This window comes from Podarcis bocagei (genome assembly GCF_964188305.1).
Source record: "Podarcis bocagei genome assembly, chromosome: 17".
In the NCBI taxonomy this organism is placed as follows: domain Eukaryota; kingdom Metazoa; phylum Chordata; class Lepidosauria; order Squamata; family Lacertidae; genus Podarcis; species Podarcis bocagei.
Window position 1 is genome coordinate 41,427,799 of NC_138143.1, and position 21,784 is coordinate 41,449,582.

General features: G+C 44.1%; 1 long non-coding RNA gene across 1 annotated transcript in view; it reads right to left on the minus strand.

Annotated features, from left to right (window-relative positions):
* Positions 1-21,784, minus strand: part of LOC308577048 — a 195,418-nt gene that overhangs the window by 12,444 nt on the left and 161,190 nt on the right. The window lies entirely within an intron of this gene.

The following is a 21,784-nucleotide window of genomic DNA, read 5'->3' on the forward strand; positions in this document are numbered from 1 at the left end:
CTCAGAAATGTACAGTATTTGGGTTAACACAGAACACTTAAGCAAGCTAGAAATGTCTGTGTAGAGTCTGATCTTTGTTTTGCAGTTCCACAGTTAAACCCATTGAGGGTTTTTCCCTGGATAAAATGGGGGCCCCTCCCTCCATCACTAGAAGAGTTGTGTGTAAAATTCTGTAGCTGATGATAAGGGATTAAGATCAGGAGTGAATGTAATTGGATTAATTAAGACTTCGGAAGCAGGAAGAAGTAAAAACTTTGCACCCTGAAACCCAGCACGTGGGAAGTCACACAAAATGTACAGTCGGCTTTATATTTGATATATATTTGAATATGAATTGTAATTTGACACTGAAAAAATGTGGCCGTTATTGGATTTTAGTAATTGGAAATTAATAAAAATTATTTACACAAAAAATAAAGAAGAGTTGTTTGTAACATGAAAGCCCGTTTACAAATTAAGAAACAGAAAAGGAAACATTGAGGTTCGACCTGCGTTGGCAAAGTAGAACTTTGCAAAATGCTGAAGCACACCTCACCCTGGTGTAAGAAACTGCGCTGTCAAAACCAAACTCTGCTACAATCGGTTTTTGCTTTCACTGCTCTTGAGAAGTTCACTGAAGGAAAAGTTCAGGCCCGTGACTTGCGCTGTGGTTATAACACACCTGTGTTGCTCAGGAGAGCTAAAAGGCTTCCAGCTCTTGAACTTTGACCACGGCTATGAAATGACCATAGCCTCTCGGGCTTGCGTGGGATTTTTCAAGGTACTGTTCCCCATGCGTGTCCTCTTGCACAGTGATGTGTATAATAGTGCAAGAATAAATCCACGGTTTGCGCCAGTGGACTGCTATATTCTTCAGACAACGCACAGAGAACTAGAATTTCTTACATTGTTAGAGTAGCGACAAATTGCTGGTCCAATAAAACATTCACTGATTAGTAATCAAATAACATTCAGTATTCACAATAAAGTGCCCTGTAATTGTGCTAGACATCTGGGAATTCTTTTATTCTCTCACCAGGAAATTACTGTGTCCTATATAAATGCACGTTTTATTGCATTTGCTGTATGCTTTCTTGATGTGAGTTTGCTGGCTCATTCTTGAAAGAAGCTTCTTCATTTATGCTGCTCTTATCTCAACCCAGTGCATGCCCTACATTGCCGATTGCAGCTCTGGGCTCCTTTGGGAGAAAGGATGGGATATAAGTTTAATTAATAATACTGTTTATTCAGAAGTAAAGTCTCACCAGGTTCAGTGGGATTTACTCCAAGTAATCATCTTTCTTGAGAGATTTTTGAAAACCAGCTAGCTTCAAGATTTCTCGACTGCAGCTTTTTCAAGGTTTCGTTTAATTTGTTTTTACGAGTTGATGGAAGCAACCGTTTAAAAGCATGTTGGCTTAAATGAAGTCAAATAATAATAGAAAGCTGAATCAGTTGTCAGCAACGATTAGCTTTACGTTTCAAATGCTAATTTATTGTTTTGAGCTGTGTTGAAATGGACTTATGCATTGTTGAATAGAAAGTGACATCTAGAGGTGGTTCGTAGTACTGCACTTTTTGGTTGGGTTGCTAATGGTTCTTAGTAAACGCTACTGTTTACTTTCGTCAAATAGAGCTGCACAAAACATAGCTGCCTATTATGTTCACTTTGTGGTTTTCCCACCCATTCATTATAAATTACTGGACAAATTTCTTAACCTAGGATGATTAATTTACGGTCAGTAGAATAGCCAGGCTGAATCAGGAAAGTATAGCTGTTTAGCCTGCAATTACAACCCTTTGTTGTTTCCTCTTTTTTTTGAAAATGCAGGAAATGTTTCTGCCAACCATGTTGTCCTGTGTTTTCCCCATTCTTTTTCTTGTTATATGTTGGAAGTTCATTTGCTGCAATTTACTCGCTAAAACCGAATATGGCTGCATTGGAATGCATGGAGGCTTTTCTCACACAAGTGGTGTTTTGCCTTCTGCACTTTGACACCTGTGTGACGTTTCCAGAGGTTAAACCTGGGACCATGCCTGTACACTTACTCCGTCATGCAACTTTCCTGCTGCTGCAGCATGCATGCCACTGCTGTGACATGACCCACAATAACTGTTTTGAAAAACTGAAAAATTGCTTTTGACAGTAAAAGACAAAAACGGTGGGTCTTTTATTAAAAGAATAGTAATTGTGCCTACAAAGGTCCGTATAGTTAAAGCCATGGTTTCCCCAGTAGTGATGTATGGAAGCTGGACCATAAAGAAGGCTGATCGCCAAAGAATGGATGCTTTTGAATTATGGTGCTGGAGGAGACTCTGGAGAGTCCCATGGACTGCAAGAAGATCCAACCTCTCCATTCTGAAGGAAATCAGCCCTGAGTGCTCACTGTAAGGACATATCCTGAAGCTGAGGCTCCAAGACTTTGGCCACCTCATGAGAAGAGAAGACTCCCTGGAAAAGACCCTGATGTTGGGAAAGATGGAGGGCACAAACAGAAGGGGATGACAGAGGATGAGATGGTTGGACAGTGTTCTCGAAGCTACCAGCATGAGTTTGACTAAACTGTGGGAGGCAGTGGAAGACAGGAGTGCTTGTCACAAAGAGTCAGACACGACTAAACGACTAAACAACAACAAAACCACAATTGTGCCTACACAGACCTCTGGCCCATAGGCTTAGGTGATTCCCCAGGCCATGCCCTCCCTTCTTAGGTACCTTAGCAAGCTGGGATTGTGTCTTTTTGCCCCGTCACTGGGAACTGAGCTCCCCATCCAACATGCCACTGATTAGAGTGGAGTTCTTGTTATTAAATATACCAAGAAGAAAAGCACAGCAAGAACTCAGGCCAATGTAAGTTTCAGTAGTGGGAATAGTCCCTACTCACAAATAAATAATCAATTTTATCTAAAACTGATCCATTCAAAAGTATGTATTCTGACAAGGATTACAAACTCAAATAGAGATTACAAACTCAAACTCATAAAGATATGCATAACACGATAATTCGTTGCAGAATTAGAAATAAGAATTTATGAGTAGAGACAAGTTCATGTTGGTCCATAGTCAGATTCAATATGAAGATCTTCGTTTCAATCATTGAGCAGAAGTCAGAAGTCAATTATGGATCAGAAACCAGGAAAGGCCCTGTTTCGATGTATTCACCTTCATCAGCTGCAAGTATCAAATATTACATGATAGATTATCACGTCGAATCTGATTATGGACTAACATGAACTTGTCTGTAACGAATTATTGTGTTATCCATAATTGACTTCTGACTTCTGCTCAATGATTGAAACTAAGATCTTCATATTGAATCTGACTATGGACCAACATGAACTTGTCTCTACTCATAGATTCTTATTTCTAATTCTGCAACGAATTATCGTGTTATGCATATCTTTATGAGTTTGAGTTTGTAATCTCTATTTGAATTTGTAATCCGAGTCAGAATACATACATTTTAATGGATCAGTTTTTGTTAAAATTGATTATTTGTGAGTAGGGACTACTCCCACTATTGAAACTCGCATTGGCCTGAGTTCATGGTGTGCTTTTTTCTTGGTATATATACTGATTAGAATGGATCAGCTGTCATGGAGTGATGGCTGGATGATGATGAGTGATTAGAAGGAGAAGACTTGGGAAGAGGAAGTGCCGAAAGCTGAAGAGGTAACAGGACTTAGTGAGCAGGAAGAGTCTGTGGCTTAGAGAAGTCCAAAATCAGAGGCAGAAGCAGAGGTGGGGACAAGAGGCAGAGATGAGTCTGGCTGGGGAAGACGTACAAGTGTCTGCCCCTCCTGCTGCGACAAGCTCCACTCCTCTGGTCTCCCAGGACCAGAAAAGCATGTATGAAGAGGCAGAAGCAGAGGTAGGTGGGTTAGCGGAGGCTCAGATTGCTTAGGAAGAAACCAGAGAAGGAGGAGATGATTAGGCAGCTGTGGGAAAGCAGGGATCTTCAGCCTCCACAATTTCCCCATAGGGGCAAGACCTACTGGGAAGAGCTGCTGTGCTCATTAGGCCTGGCTCCCCTGGTTTCTGCTAATAAAGAGTTAACTTCACATACTCCGTGTGATTTATTGCTGGTTGGCTCCCTGACATCAGCTGAGGAGTGGTGGTGATTTTGTTCCCAATTGCAGCATATGGGTTCAAATCTCCCCGTCCATTGAACCGCAGTGGGGATGAAAAACAGGCCCTTCTCCAGTTTTCAGCTGAACTGCACTGACTGAGGGTTTAGATTAGAAGGACCCGATTTTTATCCTGATATTAGCACATTGTGTTAGAAAATAACCTCCTATTCCCCAGTGGATCTGCACGGGTCACCTGAGGAGGGGTCTTGGCTGAGAAAGTGGCAGTACATGTGTGTAGTTGGGCAGGTGGTTGCACAGGGAAATCAACCACAACATTTCTAGTGCTTTAGCACATTGTGTGTGCAGATGCATAACCCTATCCATTCACTCCTGTCTCTGACCTTCCAGCTGGCAATTCCAGAAACTCATTCCCTCCGTTTTCCAGTAGGATTGATGTGTGAAGATAAACTAATTCCACTAATTTTCTCTACTTACACCTATTTACTGGGGATCAGCTAACAGGCCTCTCATCACCAGCTTCCCCTCCGGTGTCCTGTTGGCTCCCTTCCAATTTTCCGATAGTGACAAATTGCATGTTGGAAGATCAGCAATTTCACATTTAAACTGTTTAGGAGCTCCTACGTGGATGTAATCCAGATCTACTGACTTGTTAATTTTTAGTTTGTCAGTTGACCCTACAGCTTACTCTCTTGTTATATCCATATGTCTCAGATCACCTACCTGTAGGAGGTTCTTCAGTAAAAAGTAGGTTCTTCTGTCGTGGTTTGCTACTTGTCCAAACGTTCCTCTGTGAAGACCAGTGGCAGAAAATTCATTTAGTTCTTTTGTAGTTTTACCTGTCCTCTCTTAACAACGCGGGTGGTGCTGTGCCTCTTGGGCTTGCCGATCAGAAGGTTGGTGGTTTGAATCCCCGCGACGGAGTGAGCACCCGTTGCTCTGTCCCAGCTCTTGCCAACCTAGCAGTTCGAAAGCATGCCAGTGCAAGTAGATAAATAGGTACTGCTGTGGTGGGAAGGCAAATGGCATTTTCATGCACTCTGGTTTCCATCACGGTCCTCCATTGCACCAGAAGCAGTTTAGTCATGCTGGCCACATGACCCGGAAAGCTGTCTGTGGACAAACGCCAGCTCCCTGAAAGCGAGATGAGCGCCGCAACCCCATAGTTGCTTTTGATGGACTTAACTGTCCAGGGGTCCTTTTCCTTTTACCTTACCTCTTAACAACCCTTCCTCACCTTTGTTCTGTAACAGTCTAGAAACAATCCTTGCGACTGATTTCCTGTTTAAGGTGTATTTAAGGAGGGTTGTGTTTTTTGACTTGTCCCACCCCTTCAGCAAAATTCTTGATTTGCATCCCTTATCTTCAGCTTGCATTGTTTTGCCAGGATTTGTGCTCTCCTCATTTGGGCAAGAAGACTTTTTAAGTTCAAGGAAGCTTTCTTGCCTTTTATAGCTTCTTTGACTCTGCATGTGAACCTGAACCACACCGACATCCTCTTGGATGTCATGGTTCCCTTTCTAATCCGTGGAATGCATTCTGTCTGGGCTTATATTATTGAGGTTTTAGAAACTGCCTGAGCACACTGGAGAGATTTAACCTCGACGCTCTCTTTTAACAAATCCTCTTTGTCCTTTAGAAGTTCCCTCTTGAAATCAAATGTGAGAGTGCTGGACTTCCTGGGCAACATTCCACTTGAGACTCATAGGACTGTGGCTGCTTTTTGCGGTCAGTGTAACAACACTTAACATCTTGCACCAGGTTCTAGGTACCACTCAGGATTAAGCTCTTTGTTGGACCAAGGCACAGTCATTTATTGTATCAACAAATTTGGTCTGGACAGAAGCTTGCCCAGTTGATGGGAGGGTAGCTGAAATTGCCCATTATTGCTACAACACACTTTTTTTGGCCACCTCCCTGCTGTCTTCCTACATGTCGGTAATATATGGGCTGTAGTATGCCGCAAAGACAGGCTCTGGCGGATTGAGTGGATTGCACCAATACTGACCAACCAACAATCAAGAAGGTGATCTCTGCATGTGCTGTAGAGGGAAGTGAGGGGCAGATGGGGCTCATCAACCCGGGAAGGCAGCCCTTCTAGGAGAAGGAAAACACTGATTCTGAATCTCCACTGCCTTGTAGGACATCACTGGGAGAAGAAAAAGCTAAGGAGTGAACTCTGCACAAATCTGGAGTCCCTAAGATGGTTGGATGGCATCTTGTATGTCTCCTTCTGGCAACTCCTGCAGCCCAGCTGATGCCATCGTTCTGTTTTCCTTTGGACCACATCAGTGAGGCCAAGAAGGGGGTCTTGTCATTCGGGCAGCCCAGGACTTCCATAAACACTGCCCAGGCTTGTACCCTGGGGAGGTCGCTTTGGTGCTGCTAACACAGCGGTTTGACTTCACCCCCGGAGGCGCACTCCATTGTCTCTTGAGACAGATGGATGTCACTAACAGCATAGTATATCTCCCACACTAAATTACTTTTTGCGTTCAGGTTCTCAGCCACAGTACTTCATTGGAAGAATTGATTTCTCCTAGGTTTTCTGTCTTACTGGATCCTAACTCCTCCTTGACATAAAGAGCATCTCCATTCCCACATTTGTTCTTCCTTTCCCTTTCTGTATAGCCTTTCTATCCAGCGTTAATCTTCTACTGTTTCGCCTTGTTGCACCAGGTTTCCAGTACGTTTGCTATCCCTGTGTTCTCATTCCCCATCAAGGACTCCGATTCTCCCCATTTGTCTTGGAGGCTTCTGGCACTAGCATTTATATAGTGCTTCAATGATCTGCATAGATCCGCTGTTTTACAGGAGGACCGGAAAGTCCCCCCCCCCCAGTCATTCACCCCCACAAGACCTCTTTATCTCCCAAGATCTAGCAGCTAAGCACTGCCTCTAGCCTTGGTAGGGTTTCTGTTGAGATATTGGCATGTTCCATGGGAAGCTTTGGTGTTGATACACCAGCTACTGAATCTCCCCATTTTAATGAAGGATGGATCAGCCTAAATCAGAGGTCACCACCTTTTTGGGGTCCACTGGGGGATGGTGAATGTCACCCCACTGTCCTAGTCAGGTCACTTCCTGGTGAAGTTTGGATTTGCACATCCAATCCTCTCCTGCAGGGATGGCAGATGGATTAAGATGGTCTGTTCCTGGAGACTAAAGGAATCAAATAGATTCCTAAATGCCCTAGGTAAGGGGTGGGGGTGCCAGTAGATGCAACAGGTGACCCTGTTGAAGCCCTTCTTGTATTGTGGAACTGTACGGTACGTCAGGCTATTTCCACTAAATATTGGACCACCGCCATCTCTGTTGTCTTTTCAACACCTACTGAAGACTTTCCTCTTCCATCAAACCTTGTAAGTATGTTTAGATTTTTCCAAGGCTGTCTCTGTATTGGAAATGATTTGATTTATTGCTTCATCGCTTGCTGTTTGCTGCCCCGGGCTGCTTTGGGGAGGAAAGGTGAAATATACATTTAATAAACAAACAAATATAATTTTTTAAAAATAGTCTTGCTCACCTCCCCACACTCCCCCAAAAGACCTTGATGCAATTTGGACTACTTTTGCCCTCTAATCTCCTGGATGTCAATTAAACAGCTTCTGCTCCGCTATGGAAATGAATTTAATTCTGTCCTTATCTTTTGAGAAACATCTAGGTTCTGTGACTAACGTTTCCCTTTTGCAAGGTACATGTTGCCGCTTGGTTGTGGCCATTTTTGAGCCCCTGTCAGGCCTTCAAAGTGCTTTTCCATGCTGCTGTTGCTTCAAGATTAGATTAGTCCAATTCCCTCAGCTGCCTCGCCTGATAAGGCCCTGTGCAAGAGACCTAAGGAGCAGGTGCCAGGTTCTTTGTAAAATCAAAGGTGATTTAACACACTTTCACCAGCTCTGAAATCTTTGCATTGGCTGCCAGTTAACAGGCTTTTAAAATAGCTATGTTAATTGTGCATACCTTTCTGAAGTTTCTCCCTCCAAATAATTTTGAAGTAGATCAACACATCTTGGTAAGAATGAGCCCAGTTCTTCTCTCTTTTTAAAGAGCAGAATTGTTAACATCATCTGCAAATGGACAGTTCCTTTATTTTTTTTGATAAATCGCCCAGTCTCTGAAATTGTGCCAAACATAGCTTGATCATCGTTATGTCAGTTTCATCTAGGATTGCAAACATGCTGACAAGGACATTAAGAGTTGGAGCACATTGTTTTAAGAATCGATAGAGGAGTGCTCAGATGAATTAAGAAATATAAATATAGTATATGTCTGAAATCTCCCCAGAATATTGCCTGCTTGACTTCATCTTGCCTACAATTAGCTGATGGGGTTTTGACTTCTTCCATCTGCACTTAATAATAGGAGCTCCCGTTCTGTTCAATCACTTGTCTCTCTCTTGTCAGTGCAGAGAAGGAGTCGTGAGCTTGTATTATTCTTCCCTGTAGGGTTTTGTGGTCAGGTGAAAGTTATGTATTTTTGTGTATTTATATTGTAAACCACCCTGTGATTCTCAGATGAAGGGTGATATAGACATTTAAAGAATAAAAATTATAAGAACAGGTCAAGAACCTAAGTGAGTAATTTGCTCCAAGGAAGTGAGAGAGTGATCATATAACCTCCCTTGGCAAGCCTTCTTGAAAACACAGATGTGTTGGATTTAGAAGGTTTTAATAATGCATTTGGCTGGCATGCATATATGTGGTATGATAAGGTAAAAGCACATAAAGCGTTTAAAAACCATATTGTAAGAAAAGCACCGTTTAATGTTTGGATAAGATATAAGGATTTGTTAGAAAAGAGAACTCCAAGATGGCTGCCATCAATGGAAGCGAAGGCACAGAAAAAACTCAATATGGAGGCCAAATGGCCGAAATATTGGGAAATTTTGGAGCAAGATGGAGACAGAATAAAATTGCAGAGCTTTGAAAAATTGAAAAACAAAGTGCGAGATTGGCTCCATTATTACCAAATAATGGAGGCTTACAATTTGGACAAAAAAGTTGGTTTCCAGGTGGAAAAATCAAAATTGGAAACAGAATTGTTGGATCCAAAAATTAAGAATTTGTCAAGAATGTATAACCTGCTGTTGAAATGGAATACTCAGGATGAAACGGTGAAATCAGCTATGATTAAATGGGCACAAGATGTTGGACATAACATAATGATGGCTGACTGGGAACAGTTATGGACCACAGGTATGAAATTCAGGGCATGTAATGCATTAAGAGAAAATTTAATGAAAATGATTTATAGGTGGTACATGACACCAGTCAAGCTTGCAAAAATTTACCATTTGCCCGACAATAAATGTTGGAAATGTAAAGAAATCGAAGGTACATTCTTTCACCTTTGGTGGACATGCCCAAGGATTAAGACATTCTGGGAGATGATTTATAACGAAATGAAAAAGATATTTAAATATACTTTTCTGAAGAAACCAGAGGCCTTTCTCCTGGGCATGGTCGGCCAATTGGTGCCAAAGAAGGATAGAACTTTTTTTATGTATGCAACAACAGCAGCAAGAATACTCATCGCAAAGTATTGGAAGACACAAGATTTACCCACCCAGGAAGAATGGCAGATGAAGTTGATGGACTATATGGAACTGGTGGAAATGACTGGCAGAATCCGAGACCAGGGAGAAGAATCGGTGGAAGAAGACTGGAAAAAGTTTAAAGACTATCTACAGAAATACTGTAAAATTAATGAATGTTAGAAAAATGTTGGAATGAAGTTATATGGCTTTAGGGGAAATGTTATAAGGAATTAAGTATAGATAGATTAATAGAGTATTAAAGGGAAAAATAAGGTTAGAATGTGTTAAGATAATTATAGGATAGAAAACAGAGGAAGATGGAAAGGAATTGCTGAAACAATTAATAGAAGTGGAATACAAAAAGGGAGGTGTGAGGAGGTCTTGGAAATAAGTGAATGAAAGATAATATATTGAAATTGGATTGTGCTTTAAATGGTTTTTGTTTTGTTTTGTTAGTTTGTGTGTTAGTGTTTTGTAGTGTTTTTTGTATTGTATTGTTGTATTGTTTTTTTGGTTTTCTGTAGTGTTGTGTTTAAACTGTTGAAAAATTAATACTGTGTCCCCTGCACGCTGCTTCTCTTCTATCCAGATGAGCAGCAACTTCTCAACCTCCTCCAGAACAGCTGGGCGGTTCTTCACGATCCTGGTGACTCCCTTGGCTGCATCAGTCGAAAGGATCTTTTCCCTCATCTTCAGGATGGTCCCGATGGTCGATGGGTTCCTGCCGTACTCCCTGGCGAGGTCTGTCACACGCATTCCACCGTCGTGCTTCCGGATGATCTCCTTCTTCATTTCCAGCGTAACCTTCTCCTTCTTCCCCTTGCCGGCCTCTGCAGCAGCAGTCTTCTTGGGTCCCATGGCAGCACAGCTCCTACCTTCGCAACCCTCCCCCCCCCAAAAAATCAGTGCTTCACATCCAAAAAATTCAAAAGCACCCAGCCACCCACCACACAGAAATTCAAACTCAGAACCAAGTCCTTGAATTCCAAACACCCCAACCCAAAATCCACCCCCCCCAAAAAAAGTTTTAACTTACCGAATGGCTGCAAAAGAAGTTTTGGAAAAGCTTCAAAAATCACCAAAGTATTCAAAAACCTCAACTATTCCCCCAGCCACCCACCACACAGAAATTGCAAACCCCTCCCCAACTGTTCCCCCAGCCCCTCCCCAACTGTTGCAAACCCCTCCCCAACTGTTCCCCCAGCCACCCACCACACAGAAATTCAAATCCAGATTTTTTTAAAAACAGCAGAGTGGCCCAATGGTCACAAAAAATCATAAAAATGCAGAAAAAAACCACACAAGCTTCCAGATTCTTGCAAACCCCTCCTCAACTGTTCCCCCAGCCACCCACCACACAGAAATTCAAACCCAGAATTTTTTTTTAAAAAAACAGAGTGGCCCAATGGTCACAAAAAATCATAAAAATGCAGAAAAAAACACACACAAGCTTCCAGATTCTTGCAAACCCCTCCCCAACACCAAGTCCTTGAATTCCAAACACCCCAACCCAAAATCCAAAACCCCCCAAAAAAGTTTTAAAAGTTTAACTTACAAATGGCTGCAAAAGAAGATTTGGAAAAGCTTCAAAAATCACCAAAGTCTTCAAAAACCTCAAAAAAGGCTACCACACCGCGTGCTATGAGTTGCTCCTCGAAGTCAAGTTGCAACTGCACCTCTTCAAGCAATGCACCCTGGGTATTAACGGTTTTACGAAAAAGGAAACAAACTTGCAAGACGTTTTCGTCTTGCGAAGCAAGCCCATAGGGAAATTCGTCTTGCGAAGCAGCTCAAAAAACGCAAAACCCTTTCGTCTAGCGAGTTTTTCGTCTTGCGAGGCATTCTTCTTGCGGGGCACCACTGTACCCAGAACAAACTTAGTTGGTCTCTAAGGTGCTACTGGACAATTTTTTTATTTATACCTGAAGGAGCATCTCCACCCCCATCTTTCAGCCCAGACACAGGTCCAGCGTTGAGGGCCTTCTGGTGGTTCCCTCACTGTGCGAAGTGAAGCTACAGGGAACCAGGCAGAGGGCCTTCTCGGTGGTGGCGCCCACCCTGTGGAACGCCCTCCCATCAGATGTCAAGGAAATAAACAACTATCTGACTTTTAGAAGACATCTGAAGGCAGCCCTGTTTTTAATGTTTGATCGTGTTTTTAATATTCTGTTGGGAGCCACCCAGAGTGTCTGAAGAAACCCAGTCAGATGGGCGGGGTATAAATAAATATATAAGCAAATTATTATTATTATTATTATTATTATTATTATTATTATTATTATTATTAATCGACAACTGCAAGTACACTAAGTTATTTGTTCTATAAACTTTAAAAGAGTATGACTTGCATAGTTTTTATAGGAGTGTCAAGCTGACTTCTGCAAAATTCTGCAAAATTCTGCTAAATGGGAACTAGTTTCCCACACTCTGTGCATCTTGGGTTGTTGATGCAATCTTCTCACCAGCTCCTTCCAGTGGCTCACAATAGGAATAAAGAAAATACAATGCCTGCAGTAAGACAGATTGCCCACACAACATCCCAGGCATGTTTAAAGCTGGAACAGATTAAAAGGCCTGCGAAATTTAAAAGGCTTCCAAAGGACGTCACAGGAGAGCTCGGGAGGACAGTATTCCATAGAAACCTCTAGAAGAAAAAGCCCTTCCCCTCTCAACTCCCCTTACTCGGCAGGGCTACTCAGAGAAAGATCTGCCTAACTGAATCATTCAAGAAAATTAATTTTCCAACAGCGGTTAAATGAATAATTCTGCACATTGCTTCCTCCCTAGAATGCTGGCACAGACACATTGCATGCTGATGCTGCTTTTAATGGCAGACATCACTTCACAAATGCTATTTGAAGGGTCGTACACTAGACCTGTAGGGACGCGGGTGGCGCTGTGGGTTAAACCACAGAGCCTAGGACTTGCTGATCAGAAGGTTGGCAGTTTTTTTGCACTTGGGCCAAAAGAATGAGAGGCACAAATACAAGATGGGGGACACCTGGCTTGAGAGCAGTACATGTGAAAAGGATCTAGGAGTCTTGGTTGACCACAAACTTGTCATGAGCCAACAGTGTGACGCGGCAGCTAAAAAAGCCAATGCAATTCTGGGCTGCATCAATAGGAGTATAGCATCTAGATCAAGGGAAGTAATAGTGCCACTGTATTCTGCTCTGGTCAGACCTCACCTAGAGTACTGTGTCCAGTTCTGGGCACCACAATTCAAGAAGGACACTGACAAACTGGAACGTGTCCAGAGGAGGGCAACCAAAATGGTCAAAGGCCTGGAAACGATGCCTTATGAGGAACGGCTAAGGGAGCTGGGCATGTTTAGCCTGGAGAAGAGGAGGTTAAGGGGTGATATGATAGCCATGTTCAAATATATAAAAGGATGTCACATAGAGGAGGGAGAAAGGTTGTTTTCTGCTGCTCCAGAGAAGCGGACACGGAGCAATGGATCCAAACTACAAGAAAGAAGATTCCACCTAAACATTAGGAAGAACTTCCTGCCAGTAAGAGCTGTTTGACAGTGGAATTTGCTGCCAAGGAGTGTGGTGGAGTCTCCTCCTTTGGAGGTCTTTAAGCAGAGGCTTGACAACCATATGTCAGGAGTGCTCTGATGGTGTTTCCTGCTTGGCAGGGGGTTGGACTCGATGGCCCTTGTGGTCTCTTCCAACTCTATGATTCTATGAATCCCCGCGACGGGGTGAGCTCCCGTTGCTCAGTCCCAGCTCCTGCCAACCTAGCAGTTCGAAAGCACGTCAAAGTGCAAGTAGATGAATAGGTACCGCTCTGGCGGGAAGGTAAACGGTGTTTCCGTGCGCTGCTCTGGTTCGCCAGAAGTGGCTTCATCATGCTGGCCACATGACCCAGAAGCTGTACGCCGGCTCCCTTGGCCAGTAAAGCGAGATGAGCGCCGCAACCCCAGAGTCGGTCACGACTGGACCTAATGGTCAGGGGTCCCTTTACCTTTATATACTGCCACGGGGACCGGATTGAATCAACCTGAGGGCTGGATTAGGCCCCTGAAATGGACTTTGGACATACCTGGCATAAGAGAACTGAAGGCAAGAGAAAAATCCCCACAGCTAAAGGGTGGAAGGGGCACAAGCAGGATCTCTGCTTTTTCTCGTCAGTTGTTTTCCCAGCGTGAAGAGGAATCAGTATTCCAGATCCAGGGCTGGTGTGCCACTCTCCTCAGCCCCTGGCCTGGTGTTTGTGCCCAGATGAGCAAAAACGTTTTGTATCCAGTTCCCCCATAATGCCTCCTTTTTGCATTTTCCACCTTCAGAGCACCAACTGCACAGGAGGGCCTGCTGTGGGTCTTTCTGTGGTTGCAACAAGGATCCCTCTGTAGGTGGACTTCTGGCCAGGGGTGTAGCTTGTTGGGGCAGGGGCTGCTGGGGCAATGGCAGTGGGCACAATCCTCTGGGGGGCACTGGCAGGGCGGTGTGAAGAGAAATAAACAGCCATGCGCCCTTAGATCCAAGGCTCAAAGTGGATCAGGACTGGCGTCGCATTGGCAGTGAGGGCTGGGTTGGCATGCTCTGCCCAGCCAGCAGGCCTATCCTGGGTGCCATGAAGACGCACTCCGTCGCTGCTTCTGGCTCCACCATGGATCACCCTTTCCATCCATGGAGAAGGAAATTCACAGAAGCCTATTGCCCATCTCAAGGACTATAGGATTGGAAACAGACAGGCTTGCATGAAAAAAACAATCATATGAATGCAAATAAAAATGACAAACTATACTTAGGTGAGTCCCAATGTTTTTTGTTTCCAGCTGCAACTGGGTCTTGTGTAGCTTTTGCCCATATGCAATATACCAGAAGTCGCAGTATAGTATTTGCCTAGCCACAAGATGATTTCTAGCAGCTTCTTGACATTTGTTACTAAATTTTATTGTTGATAATTATTGCTGCGCTTGAAATAAATAATGGAAGCGTACCTCATAAAAGTTACATTTGAAGTTATTGCTGCTAAGTTGGCTAGATGTGCATTTTTAATTATTCAGCATTCTTACAAATGTAAACACCATTTTAAGTATTAATGGGACCATGTATTTTGGAAAGCAGAATACTTCGCTATCACTGTACAAAAGAAATGTAGCTAGCAAAATATAGGTGCTGAGGTAAAGTATTTGCACAGAGGCTGGAAAAGAAACACGGATGAGCAATAAGAGGGCATCTTAACACATCCTTTTGATGTAATTGGCTGTAATAATGCCTAAATAGAATTATATTTTGGAAGTTGTTTTTTGCCTATGCTGCAGAAATGAGGGTGTGGTGTGGTTGAGAGGGTAGGAGGGAGTTAAAGGAAATGGGTGCTTATCTGTCTGGGTAGGTTAATTACTCCTTTTCTGGGACAGTGTATAGGGTGGCCAGTTATTCGTTCCCCAAAAAACAGACAAACATTTACATAAAATTAACAAAAATTTTGCATAAAATTATTTGTTCCCAAAAGAGGCGAAAAACAGACAAACATCTACCTTATTTTTCACTTTATAGGATGCACCGGACCATAGGAGGGGGAGAACAGGAAAATAAAAATCTCCTCCTCTCTGCTCAGCGCCCCTTCAGCGAAGCGGCAGGAGAAACGGAGCCCCTTCCATTTCTCCTCCCACTTTGCTGAAGGGGCGCTGCGCAGAGAGGGAAAACTGTGCAGCGCCTCTCCAGCGAGGTGAAGCCTGGAGAGCAAGAGGGATCGGTGTGCACCCACCCCTCTCGCTCTCCAGGCTTCAGGCGGCTATCTGCAAGCCTTTGGAGCGCAGCGGGAACTCCTGCTGCGCTCTGAAGGCTTGCGGATAGCTGCCTGAAGCCTCCGGAGCGGAGCGGGAGTTCCCGCTGCTCTCCAGGGGCTTCAGACGGCTTCAGCGAAAGCAACGCGAAGCCTCCGGAGCGCGGGGGGAGCTCTCACTCTGTGCTTCGGAGGCTTCATGTTGCTATCGCTGAAGCCAAGGAACCTGCATTTGCTCCATAAGACACACACCCATTTCCCCTTAATTTTTGAAGGGGAAAAAGTGTCTTGTAGAGCGAAAAATATGGTACATAAAAGTCACATAAATTTTGCATAAAATTATTTGTTCCCAAAAAGGCCAAAAACAGACAGACATTTGCATATAATTTGCATAAACTTAACAATATTTGCATAAAATTACATAAATTTTGCATAAAGTGTATGAGTATAAATGCAAATTTAGAAATAGACAGTACAAGGCACTTTAGTGGAAAGTCAATATATGGGAACAAAGGAAGCAGCGAGAAAGGCGGGAAGAAGCTAAGAAAGCTCAAGCAAGAGAAAGCGAGTGAGCGAGAGTGGATGAATGCCAAATCGGACCTAAGGCTTGAGCTGACAGATACTGCACCAAACATCGAAGAACTTGTTCAACACAACAGGCACACCCATCTCACTTCAATATTCATATTATTTTTTGAATGACATTTTAAATTGCTTCTTTTGTGGTGTTTTTTTACTGCGTTAGAATTTGAATCCCATATAATTTCTTCAAAATACTTCAGTGTCTAGCGAGCGCAGCACATTACAATTGCCCACCACGAAGCAGAAAAGCAATGAAGTGGTCTGCGAAGACCCTCGGCAATTTCCAAGTGGTCCTTGGGCAGAGAGGGAGTTTGGGAACCTCTCATAGAAGCAAGGCCTTGATAATGAGCAAGATGCTTCTCAGCCAGATAACCAGACAGCCTCTGAGCCTCCTTGTCCTCTCATCTTCTGCCAGGAGGACAGACATCTTGGCTGGGCCTGAAAAAGCCCTACTTTCACCACCAGGCTGTTCTCCTCCCTTCTGCCTTTCTGCTCACAGAGTTTGTCTCTGCGAAAAGCTGTTGCAGCAGCTCATTACCTGAACAAATAACACGAGAAAGCCATCACTTTTTTATGCCCTGCTTGGGAGGCTTTGACTGGACCTTGTTAGCAACTAATGGGCCTTTGCTCTGATCCACAAAAGACCACAGCACCAAGTCTCAGCACCTTGGCAGACTATTCTCCTTCGCAACAATGCCTGGAAAGCACAAATCAGCCAGGAGCAGCGTAATGGATGCACGTGAGGGTTGTCCCCTTTCACCTGGGCTTTCGTCTCTTCATCCCCTGATAGCCGTGGAAGCTTTCCAGGCAGAAGTTTCGCACGTCTCCTCAAAGGGAGAATGCAAGCGCTTCTCCTGGCTTGCAAAGAGGGGCTTCCAACTTCAGCATCCATGCCCTCTTAGCAAGCACAACAAGCAGTGGTCATCTCTGTGATGGAAATGAATATTGTGTTACGATATAGAAGCAATGCGGCCGCGAGCAGCTGCTAGCATGAAAGCAAAACATAATGGGAATGTTGGGACTGTTCCGTGGGAACCAGAGGGACAGCCTATTCACAGTGCTGAGCTCCGGATTTAGCTCAGAGTGTAATTTGAGCTGTACAGGAAGTACAGGAGGTGGAGTTTGACTCTGCTGTTGGAGTTTGAAGAGAGCAGACGTGTTTCTCTGTAACGCTGCAAAGACAGAAATAAAGGCATGTAAATACATTTCTGTCTATCTCTTTCCCCTGCCTGGGGGCTGGGAAGAGTGGTGTGTTCTTCTCACGCTTGAGGAGGATCGCCGATCGTGACCTAGCCTGGATCCTACTCGGGAATGCAGACAGGGAGGTCAACAGGAGATCAAGCCAGGTGCCTGGAGAGTGGCCAGTTTCTCCTGAGAGGCAAGATTTCCTGACATATTGTACAGTGCAGTGTTCAGGCGGATATATGTAAAATGGCAGACCGTCCAAGTGTCCCCATTTTCCAAGGACAGTCCTGGATTTACAGAAGTCACCCCGGTTCCTGATTTCATCCCAGAAGGTCCTGCTTTTCTTTAGGATGTCTCTATTTTCATTACAGAAATGTTGGAGGGTATGGAGTTATGTGACCCCTGACCCAAGGAGATAAGTAACTAGACAACCTTAAGAAGACATCTGAAGGCAGCTCTGTATAGGGAAGGTTTTTTTAAAATGTTTAATGTTTTATTAGGTTTTTAAATATGTTGGAAGCTGTCCAGAGTGGCTAGGGCAGCCCAGTCAGGTGGGCAGGGTATGATGATGATGGTGATGATGATGATGATGGTGATTGAAGGACAGATCCTGAAGCTGAGGCTCCAGTACTTTGGCCCCCTCATGAGAAGAGAAGACTCCCTGGAAAAGACCCTGATGTTGGGAAAGATGGAGGGCACAAGGAGAAGGGGGTGACAGAGGACGAGATGGTTGGATAGTGTTCTCGAAGCTACCAGCTTGAGTCTGACCAAACTGTGGGAGGCAGTGGAAGACAGGAGTGCCTGGCATGCTCTGTTCCAGGGGGTCACAAAGAGTCGGACACGACTAAACGACTAAACAACAAACAACATTTTCATCAGAGAAATTTTGGAAGATATTAAAGGAAAGAGCACTGAGGTAAGCAATACTCTTGCCTAAGACAGCAGCTTACTGCAAAATGGAGCCAGGATGCGAATTTGATTTCTGCTTCTGGGATTTGGTAACACCCACCATTGTTGTTTATTAAATTTACATACTGCCCTTCACCCAAAGGTCACAGATTGGTTTACAGTCCCAGCCAACCATTGATCTGCCCCATAAAAGGTAATACTGATATTGCTTGTTGGAGGCAATATTTTTGTATTGAAAAGAGGGAAATGTGTTAGAAAAAAATGACCCAACCACTCTTTAACGAGGTTTTTAATCTTATTAAATTTGTATACTGCCCTTCATCCGAAGCTCTCAGGGCGGTTCGCAGCCTAAATATACAAGATAAAAATACAAAACACATAATAAAAAGAACAAAAACAAAACACCACTGACATGCTTTGGTCCCTCTGTGGGAAGACTGTGGCCCTGTCGGTTCTCCATACCTTCTCTCCTGTATATTTCTATTGTGAAAACTTTGAGCCTATATGTCAGGGAACTGCCATCAGCTCAGAGGCGAGAGGCGGAAGGGCAGTTGGGTTACAGGGAGCCCCCGAAGATCGTGAGAAGCAGCTCTTCTTCCGGGGAGGGAGGAAGCCACGCCTCCAGTGGGGAAGGCATGCAGGGCTCAGAGGATGCAAGGGAGACCCATAACACCGAGCCTGAGCAAAGCGGGGGGGGGCAGGTCCCCCTTTGCCCACGCCCTCTCTGTGCAGTCGGTTCACGCACAGAGAGGGGAGTGTTAGGATATTTCCGTTCCACCTTAAAAGGGAGCAGGCTTTGTGAGTCACAGAGTCTGCGTATTTCCTGTTCACAGGAAGTTTATGTTTTCTATTGCTTTCATTTCTCTGTGTCTGAGACACTGAAGCAGGCAGTCATGTTTTTCTTTGTTCTGACCAACGCTGAATAAACTTGTAAATAATACTCTCCTGCGTGCATCTTTCGCTGTGCATTATCTGCTGATAGAAAGTGCATCAGCTCTGGAATGTGGCAAGCTATTTCTGAAGCTCGTGTCGCTAATTGCTGATACTGCGTGTCTACGGGAGATCGATGGACGTCCGGAGACGACGTGGAGTCATGATGGACTTTGTCTCCCTGGCAGTATCCCAACAGGAAGGCGTAGGATGGGGATCAAAAGACTGCTCTGCTGGGGAAAGTTTAAGGACTGCCCACTCCCAGATTCTGCTAGTGACTGAGCAAGACATGGAATTGAGTCGTTCTGCACTGTGAATGTTTTTGCACTGATAATAAAGCCTTGAAAAGACCAGTGGGGGGTCTTGCCTGTTTGCTCTCGAGCAACCACGCCGGCACACACCTAACACTACAGAAGAATAAAAAATTGCAAACAAAGAATTGTGATGCATCGAAATAGCAAATAAGAGGCACTACTAACACTTCCAAGGAAGGGTCAAGCACAAACAGGCAACATTCTCCACCCCAAGCAAAAGCATGAGGTCCTTTATTCTAGGATGGGTTCAGGGATTGTCCCATAGTTGAAGAAATGTCTAAGATACAGTTTCTGTACATGTGTTTTAACATGCTCTATGAAAGGTATGACAACCAGATCTGAAGTCTTCAGCCACTAAAGGTAATAATTAATAAGGCATTCAGCTTAGAACAGATATTTAATGAGAAATGGACTTTCTTTTCTCTTCCATTAATAGGAAATTTTGCACAAGGATCTCACCACTGGTTTTTTCCATATAGTTATAATTATAGTTTGCGACATCCCAGCTGGTTGCTGTGGGAACAGATATAATTTCACCAACAAAATTAATCACCACCATAATTTTCTAGCAGAGAAGAAAAGCTGAGGAAATATCTATTCAGATGTCTTATCAAAAAAGAGGTAAAAGAGAAAAAAATACTCTTTTACTTCAAAAGCTTGCATTAGTTTTCCGTAAAATGTAACAGCCTACAAGACAGTTTCCTACTCCTTGACAGTTTGATAATGAAAAACTGAATGCTGCTGAGATGGAAACACCCTGATATCAGAACATTAGGGTTAAGGATAAATGTTGCAATTTAATGTGATAATTGTCGTTTCTTAATTCCCTACTAACTCCCCGATGAACTGAATAGTTATACGTCTGATTCATTGTCGCTGCGGCTGCTTCCATGCCCAATCATTTCCATGCAATTGGCAGCATTCACTCACTCTAGAGGCTCCTGTGCCCAAATGTTTACATCCCACGATGCACCTCAACAACATGTTGGAGAGTGCAAGTTCGGAGTGTGTGTTCAGAGTAAGAGAGCCCCAGCCAATGCAAGGATAAAGTACATACCCTGACTTGATGCAAACCATCCATTTAAAGCACTTGATCCTCCTCCCAAAGAATCATGGGAACGGTAGTTTGCTAAGGGTCCTGGGAAATCCCAGAATTCTTTGGGGGAAACCATGTGCTTTAAATACCCTTTTAAATGATGGTGTGGATCTGCTGCCAGCATGGGTAGTTTTTTCATGGGGTGTTCAGGTAGGGCTATTGCTTAAGCACCAGAAGAGACCTTTCGTGGTGCAGTGGTTTTCTGTAAGGGCTATGCTGGCAAACAATGATATACCGTATTTTTCGCCCTATAGGTCGCACTTCCCCCCCTCCAAAAATGAAGGGGAAATGTGTGTGCGTCCTATGGGGCGAATGCAGGCTTTCGCTGAAGCCTGGAGAGCGAGAGGGGTCGGTGCGCACCGACCCCTCTCGCTCTCCAGGCTTCAGGAGAGCCCCAGCTCCAGCCCCACAAGCTCGGGGCACAGCGGGGAGGCGGAACGCTATTCTGGACAACAATCATACAAGAAATATGCAAAATACAGTGGTGCCCCGCAAGACGAATGCCTCGCAAGACGAAAAACCCGCTAGACGAAAGGGTTTTCCGTTTTTCGATGCGCTTCACAAGACGAATTCCCCTATGGGCTTGCTTTGCAAGACGAAAACGTCTTGTGAGTCTTGCGATTTTTTTCGCTCCCCCCTTTTTCTAAGCCGCTAATAGCCTTTTAGCCGCTAAGCCGCTAAGCCTTTAATAGCCGCTAAACCGCTAATCCGCTAAGCCGCTAATAGGGTTGCTTCGCAAGACGAAAAAACCGCTAGATGAAGAGACTCGCGAAACGGATTTTTTTCGTCTTGCGAGGCACCACTGTAAATAGGAAGTATTAGAAGTCACCCCAGAACTGGCCCTACTAAACACCATGCAAGATAATAATGCCCACTCACATCATAAAGAGCTCATAACCCACCTACTCTCAGCAGCCAGAAACATCATAGCCAGGCACTGGAGAGACCTGTCAGGAGTAAGCATGTATCAATGCTATCAAATAATGTGGGAAATAGTGTTATTAGAAAAACTAACCAACAAACTGAAACTGACATGGGGACAAATAGAAGAAGACGCCTTCACCCCGGTATGGTTACCCTTTATCACATATGCAGCCCAACAAGACAAAGACAAGAATCCACCAATAGTATATGAATCAATATGGCCAGCATGACTCAAAAACACACACACCTCACTCACACATGAAAACAAAGTTCACCACAGCCAATCACAAATGAACAACCACACCCTAGGCCAATCCCAACCTCTCTCATTACCAAAGGAACACAAGCGAATAGTAAAGAGAACCTGCACAAGCGATGCTGACACAAAACCCCACACATACCGTATTTTTCGCCCCATAGGACGCACCGGCCCATAGGACGCATCAAGTTTTTTTGGGGGGGAAATAAAGGAATTTTTTTTTATTTTCCCCCCAGGCGCTTGCG